We start from the raw sequence: 7746 nt of genomic DNA on the forward strand, positions 1-7746 counted from the left end.
GGGCCATGGGGCTCAGCTCGGAGGGTCGGGGCGGCGGCGGAGCGGCAGAGCTGGCGGGGTGCTGGCGGGGGCGCTGGCGACGCGGCCTCTGTGGCTCCCCCGGCCGGAGCACCCCTTTTATCCCGGGTCGGCGCGGGAAATTCCCGGCGCCCCAGGTGGTTCCCGGGTCCGGAAGGCTCGTGCGGCCCCGCCCCGGGGTGGAGGGGACCCGCCCGCGTGTCCCGCGGCTCGGGGACCTGTTTCCTCCCCAGTCCGCGAAAGGGGCGTGAGTGGCCGCCAGGCGGCGGCTGCCACTGCGGGGGAGGGGTGCGGGCACCGTGGGCGCCCAGTGATCCCCGGTTACAGGACCGGGATGGTCGACCCGTTAGATCCTTTAGAGGAGAGAATTAAGTCTCAAAGACACTTCAGTTGCTGGACTGGAAGAGTTGAGGAGGAATTGGGAGCCCCTTTAAGCCATCCTTTCGCTTTAAATTGGGTTTTGCAGGTTTTATTCATCTCTGGAATAAACGCGCTGTTTAAGAATGTCTGTCATCTCAGATTACATGTGAGAATGTTTGTCTTGTTTCTGGTGTGTTATCAGCTCAGGTAAGCCACACTTAGTACCACGTTTTTGCCCCGTGGGGCATGGGGGTAGGGTAAGGGAACAGGTTAATTCAGTGTTTATTTTAAGGTACAGTTTGTAACCTCTCATGTTTCCTCTCTGAAATTCTGGGACTTCCCACACTCTAATAATTCCTGGAGCCCCACTGTTTGTTGTCTAGGAGACTGTGTTTCCATTCATGACAGTCATTTCGGAGCCGTGAAGGCCGTGTTGGGGTCAGGGCCCCCCCTCTTCTAATACAGTCCATGGACTGAAAGGATCATGGACACAAGAAATCAGTACCTAGCGACTCCCACCTTTACTCCTCTAGGTAGCAAACGGATGTATTTCCAAATATGTAAATACTGGATTACTAGTATGTTCCACTCCGTGTCCTCTGAATATGTCTGCCTCCTGGGATTGATTCTCTTTGGAAACAGCTAGCTATCAATTATTTTAGTTTTCTAAGAACGCCAGTAAAGGATTTCAGTCTGTTTCGCTGAGGACTTCTCACGGAGTGATTCACTTTTCTTCATCAGTTTCAACATCCCTTTCTGGATTAAACTGGGTAGTTTAACTTGGTTCTCCAGGGCAGTGCAGATCTCCGGGATGTGTGAGCTGTTCTGCCAGTGCGGAGAAGAGTTGGAGTTAAAGGATGCTCGCCTGTCCCTGGAAGGTCTGGTGAGCCTGTGAAGGCGGGGTCGTCAGGGACACTGCTTCCCGGCCCCAGACCCTCTGATTGTGGGTACTTCATTTAATCTCTCTGGGCTCCTGCTTTTCCTCTGTAAAGAGAGCAAATAATGCCTGCCTCACAGGGCTGTTATGAGTATTAAATGTGTTAACATTTATGAAACATCAGCACCTATTGTGTTATGTAAGTATTTGTTAAATGAAATAGAAGTAGTGTTCTAATACAACCTTACTGTTATGGACTAACTATGCTCTCCAAAAATTCAGATGTTGAAGTCCTGTACCCCACTGTGATGATATTAGGAGATGGGACATTTGGGGGGTAATTAAATCTATAGGAGGTCATGAGGGTGGAATTTCGTGATGGAATTATGTGCTTTTATAAGAGGAGACACCCAGAGGGCTTGATCTTTCTCTGTTATGTGAGGATACAGCAAGTCAGTGACTATCTGCAAACCAAGAAGAGGGTTCCCACCAGATACTAAATCGTCAGATACCATGCTCTTGGACTTCCCAACCTCCAGAACAACAGAAAATAAACATTTATTATTTAAGTCAGCCAATGTATGGTATTTTGTTTTAGCAGCCTGGACTGTTTAAGATGCTTCCCTGAGCAAGCACGCTCGGTGGTGAATCCTTATGTAAACAGGAAAAAAACCCCACACAATCTTCATTTATCTCTTAAAATTTTCAGTGTCAGAGATTGTGAAAGAAGGGCACACCTGCATTCTTCAGAGATCTTAGAACAGAGTTTTAAACCAACGTTTGTTTGCAATTTTAATTTCCCACATAAAATGGAAGAATAAAAATGATCCCCAATCCTTATACAGGAAAATATTTCAGATGTGACTGTCTCTCTGCCTTGGGCATTAACATCTGACTCCCCAAACAATTGCAAGTATTAGCTGTAATGATTCCCAGACCCAACCCAAAGCATTGACGTTAGCAAACGGACAGGAAGAGAATTTCAACTTACTTAACAGTTGCAGCCAAAAGGATGAGACGTATTAAGAATTAACCCGTTGTCTTTGGGGTATCTACAACGTGACTCCTTAAACTTGTTTAATCAGAATTCTTGACTTTCAGGAACAGGAAGTAAGTAGAAAGGGGCTTTTTTTTTCCCCCCGTTCATAATGTACCGATTTCCATTATATAACTCATGACAGTCCCATACTAAGTTTCAGAAAATTTTAGGAGCACCAGTGTTACGAAGCCCACGATAACCAAATTGCTTCTTGTTTTAAGATGTGCTGAATGCTACATTCATTGTGCAAGCTGTAAATTCATGCAGTCATTAACCCCATGATGTTATCTCTAACCAATATATTCAGTTTACTAAATTCCATTTTACCCTGTAATTGTTATTGTGTCTTTCAGATTTGACTAATTCTTTGCAATATGCATGTAAAGTCAGTGCTGAGGACTGACCTTGCTAATCAGCCAGCAAGAATGAGCGACGTGGTTCTGATTTATCCTGGCTTCCCTTGAGCTTTGATGGCATAATTGCTCCCCTCCCCCATCCCTCTCATTTCCCTAACATCTGTAGTTTGTTGTATAATGGTTCTGCTCAGAAGGGAGAAAATTAAGATGCTTGAACATGTCACTTAACCCTAAGACCATCTATCCTCTCATCTAAGGGCACTCAGTTGTGCATCTGTGCTAACCTCTTTCAGTCTCTACTACATCTGCTCTTTCTACCTGTCTGGCGTCCACTCTTTCTTAAAACAGAACCCTAGATTTCCTTGAGAAATCCTCATCTCTGCCCCTGTCAGTCCACATGATTAGAGTGAAGTGACTTTGCTTCTGAGTTCAGGAGGGGGAGTTTGTGACCTTATGGTAGTGTTGGTCCCCAACTTCCTGCCTGCGCCCTGGCCCAGGCCCGTAGGGGTTCAGAGTGGAGCCAGTGACTTAAGACCGGCCATCAGAGAAGATGCTAGTCATGCTGGAACAGAGGGAATTGAGAAGCTCTTGCTTCTTACTGAAATTGCTAAGTAAGCAAGACAGAAACTTGGAGTCTTGCCATTGCTTGACGGAGCCTGCCTGAGAGAGGAGCTATCACAGAGGAAGACGTGGGCACACACAGACTCAGAATTACTGGGGACATTGTTGGAGCTTGAGGGTCTCACTTTGCCCGACCTAATCCATTGACTTTCGTTGAGATATAGCAGTTGATTTTCCTTCCTTATTGAGCCAATTCGAGTCATGCTGCCATCACTTACAATAAGAGTCCTGAGCAATATGTGATCTTTCATGTTGCTGCTAAAATGATCAAACACAGAATGGTTTCTTCATCATTTAAATCCTTCCCTCCCTTTCTTTCTCCATCTATTCATTTATGAGGTAGCATTTATGAATTTGGAATCAAGTTAGGTCCCAGGAATGCAAAAAAGCATAAGATGCAATGTACTACCACCTAATTTTTAGTCTCATGGGAGAAGCAGACATATAAATAGAATGCTACGAAGTAGCTTGGTAAATCACATGATAGTACATGCCCGGGATATGACAGCAGCATGGACGTGGGACCCTAACATTGCTTCTCAACAACAAGGCCTGAATTCTCAGAGAAGATCTGAGAAGTCTCTCTACAAGAGGTGTCCCCTGCAAGCCGAACCTGAAAGGATAGATTTTCCCAGGTGAACAGGAAGATTAAAAGGTGAGGAAAACATTCTAGAAGGAGATGACCAAATGCACCAAGTCATAGAAGCTAGAATGAGCATTGTGTCTATTGGAAGCACCTAGGAGTTTATGTATGTGGAGTTTCACCAGTGAGGCAGGGAGAAGGGAGAAGATGGCAGAATTCAGTCACTGAAGGCTGTGTGTAGACCCTGCTTGTTGTTCAGAACCAGTTCAGACGTTACCACCATTGAAGTGGTCTTAAGTCCATCCGAAGGTGTTTCCAAGACCCTATGTGTGCAAATTCACCATTTACTAAGTGGCGTGTGGGAGGGCAGAGTGTATAGAAATCACAAGACATGGCAAGAAAGAAGGAGATAGTGGGTATGAATCCAGTGGAACTTGACCAAGCACTCATGGTGTATAAGGGGCAGGTTTTACAAGACATGCAAAATTGGAGAAATCTCAAACTCTTAGCTGGACATTATTTGATATCTATCCAATATAGTCCCTTATATGTGTCAGTTTTTGTTGTTGCTGCGCAGGTAGTGGAAAGTCTAATGATTTGATTAATTTGCAATAATTTAAAATCTTTTCAAGTTACACTGAGAAACATTAAAAATGCTGAGTTTGGGTGAGATTTAAGGATTTTTAAAAATTGCTGTAAATTAGGTTTTCACCTCTATTTTCTTGAACTTGTTTTCTCAGTGTTTATGGAAGTAGTCCTGGTTATGTAAATACTGCTATGATCATATAATGAACATGAAGAAATGGCGGTATGACAAATTCACCAAAGGGAAGTAAACACAGGAAAAGGGGAAATTTTTGGAGCATGAAAACATCATGATGACTTTGGCTTTATGGAAGTAAAATTTAGGAAGTTGATAGATGACTATATAAACCGCTAATAAAAGTGGCACCCAGAGTGTCACGCTATATATTTCACTTAGAAAAATTATGAAAAAAGAGTCAAAAACTTGACTTTTAAATGTTGCCTTGTAGAGTAAATTTTTCAATGTTTTTCCCTACAATTTCACATATTTTTTTTACCAGAAATACTTTAGCTTTTGTTTCTGTTCTTCTTGACCCTGTGCATGCATTTTTAAAAATATAATGTATTGTTAAATAGGTTTCCATACAACACCCAGTGGCTCATCCCAAGTACGCTCCTCAATGCCCGTCACCCACTTTCCCCTCTCCTTCACCCCGCATCAACCCTCAGTTTGTTCTCTCTTAAAAGACTCTCTTATGGTTTGCCTCCCTCCCTCTATGTTTATAACTTTTTTTCCCCTTCCCTTCCCCTATGGTCTTCTGTTAAGTTTCTAAAGATCCACACATGAGTGAAAACATATGGTTTCTGTCCTTTTCTGACTGACTTATTTCACTTAGCAGAATATCCTTTAGTTCCATCCATGTTGTTGCAAATGGCAGGATTTCATTCTTTCTCAATGCCAAGTAGTATTCCATTGTATATATAAACCACATCTTCTTGATCTATTTGTCAGTTGATGGACATTTAGGTTCTTTCCATGATTTGGCTATCATTGAAAGCATTGCTATGAACATGGGGTACATGAGCCCCTATGCATCAGCACTCCTGTATCCCTTGGTAAAACCCTAGCGGTGCTATTGCTGGGTCATGGGGGAGTTCAATTGTTAATTTTTCGAGGAACCTCCACACTGTTTTCCAGAGTGGCTGTGCATACATTTTTATGGAGACATACAGAGATGTGCATATGTACACAAGATTGCTGACAAGTAGTTTGAACCTTATTAAACCAACATAAGCAATAAGTACAATAAAAAAAAACCACCACCAACAACAAAAGCCCTGTGTGTCAGGGTGGCGGTGGAATTTAGTGTTTATTTGGTATAAACAACAGGCCTAAAAGGCTGTCAACTGATGGCCAAGGCAGGAAGTAACAAGTTACTCCAAGAGCTGGCACTGAGAAATAGAAATTCAGGAATAGAGCTTGTATTCTCTGGCTTTCCTGGCCCATGCCCTCTCTCATTATGGCTTTCCTCTGTGTCTACTTCGTATTTTGTCTATTCTGTGTCCCAGGAGCTTAGCCAAACTAAATATTTGTACTCCTTTTAAAGTCTTAAAAATAGTCTTCATAGGGTTATGCTGAGAATCAAATCCATTCCCATGTATAAAATGTGCCTGAAAGTAAATTCTATATAAAGTGTTGTTAAATCAAGAAAGAAACAACAAAATAATGAAATAACTAAAATTAAGAATAGCTTTTAAAAGTAAAGTGACTAAGTTGTGCAAAAATTTGATTTCCATTTGTAATCAGTATTCTTGACTGCTTATATTTAGCAAGTGGGGTCAAGGTGGGTTAATATTCTTCTGTATCAAGGAGATAGACTGGGGTTCCTGGGTGGCTCAGTCGGTTAAATGGCTGACTTCAGCCCAGGTCATAATCTCACGGTTCATGAGTTTGAGCCCTGCAACTGAGTCTGTGTGTTTGAGTGCAGAGCCTGCTTCAGATCCTTTACCTCCCTTTCTCTCTATCCCCCCCAGCTCTTCCCCTATCCCCCTCAAAAATAAATAAACATTCAAAAAAAAGGAGATAGAAGGAGAAAAGGTAAAGATCCATGGAGATGGAGGAATAAGGAAGGTAACTTAGGGATCATCATAGTAAAGTGGGAGGAGAAGTCATTTCTTGAGTGGTCAGGGCTAATGACAGGGCTGGGACTTGATGGAAGTGACAAGGATTTGGGACAAGAATTTGTGAAAGTCCAAAGGTAGTTCGACTTAAGGAACAAAAGTGTATAAAATAGAAACGCTCACCTGGAACTAGAAGGCATTAAATTACACTGATACCAACTCACATGATTTCATTTCTTCAGCAATATTTTGTAGCTCAGGGCCAAAATGGAGAAAGCAATGGGAGTGAGCAAGAATGAGGATTAACCTGGTATAAACTGTGTAGAGAGCAATTTGCTGACATGACTAATCACGGAATCCAAGCTTAGCTGGATGGTGAATGAAGCAGGATAAGGCGTGAGAAACTGAAAAAATGATGGTGGGCGGGATTTTTGAGGGACTTTTCAGTCCCTCTGTAGAAAAGGCTGAGAGTAGAAGAGTTAGAAGAACAAAAGGTTGTGGTCTCAGAAAAGCCTTTCGTTGTCTATAATCTTGTGGTACTGTTCTCAGTACGATGATGTTAATGGTGAGCTTCTGTTGGTGGATGATGAGCTAGTGTCATTTGAATGTTCTGAAGTAGAGAACGTTAAGGAACCATGAGATCCCATTGTGACTGGTGGGTGGAAAATATAAAGGAAAAGAGAGAGGGAATAGTTTGGTTATGTATCACATATGATACACTGTACATTAAATATGTATATATACACCTAAATATTATTTAGGGAGCACATTTTGTGTCATTCTTGGTTAGTAGTGTTGCTTACCCCCGCAATAAGGAAAGTCCTTACCCAAAGCTTTTACAGTAATCACATTGTTCTCCTCCCTGTGATTAAGTTTGAAAAATATGTTTTAGCATTTATTATGATTGGCATTTTCTTAGGATGTAGATATACTATGGGGGTATAAATTTGATCTTCTAGATGAACAAATCAGAAGGACAAACAAATTATTACAGTAGATTTTAAGTTAGATCTGAGGGAGATTGGGAGATGGTGCTTTGGAATCACAGAGTAGAAGACAAATTACCCAAAGCTGTTGATAATTAAGACTTGATAGTCCTAACTCTGTTTATGTTTGATGAGTCCTTTGCCTTCAAGCTTTGCTGCCACCACATGAAACCAGACACTGGTACAATCCCTTTTTGTGTCTGACTCAGTGAAGAAATAAATAATCAGTATGATTGCATACTGTGTTTATTTCTTCTTCT

Source organism: Suricata suricatta, chromosome 1, assembly GCF_006229205.1.
Source record: "Suricata suricatta isolate VVHF042 chromosome 1, meerkat_22Aug2017_6uvM2_HiC, whole genome shotgun sequence".
In the NCBI taxonomy this organism is placed as follows: Eukaryota; Metazoa; Chordata; class Mammalia; order Carnivora; family Herpestidae; genus Suricata; species Suricata suricatta.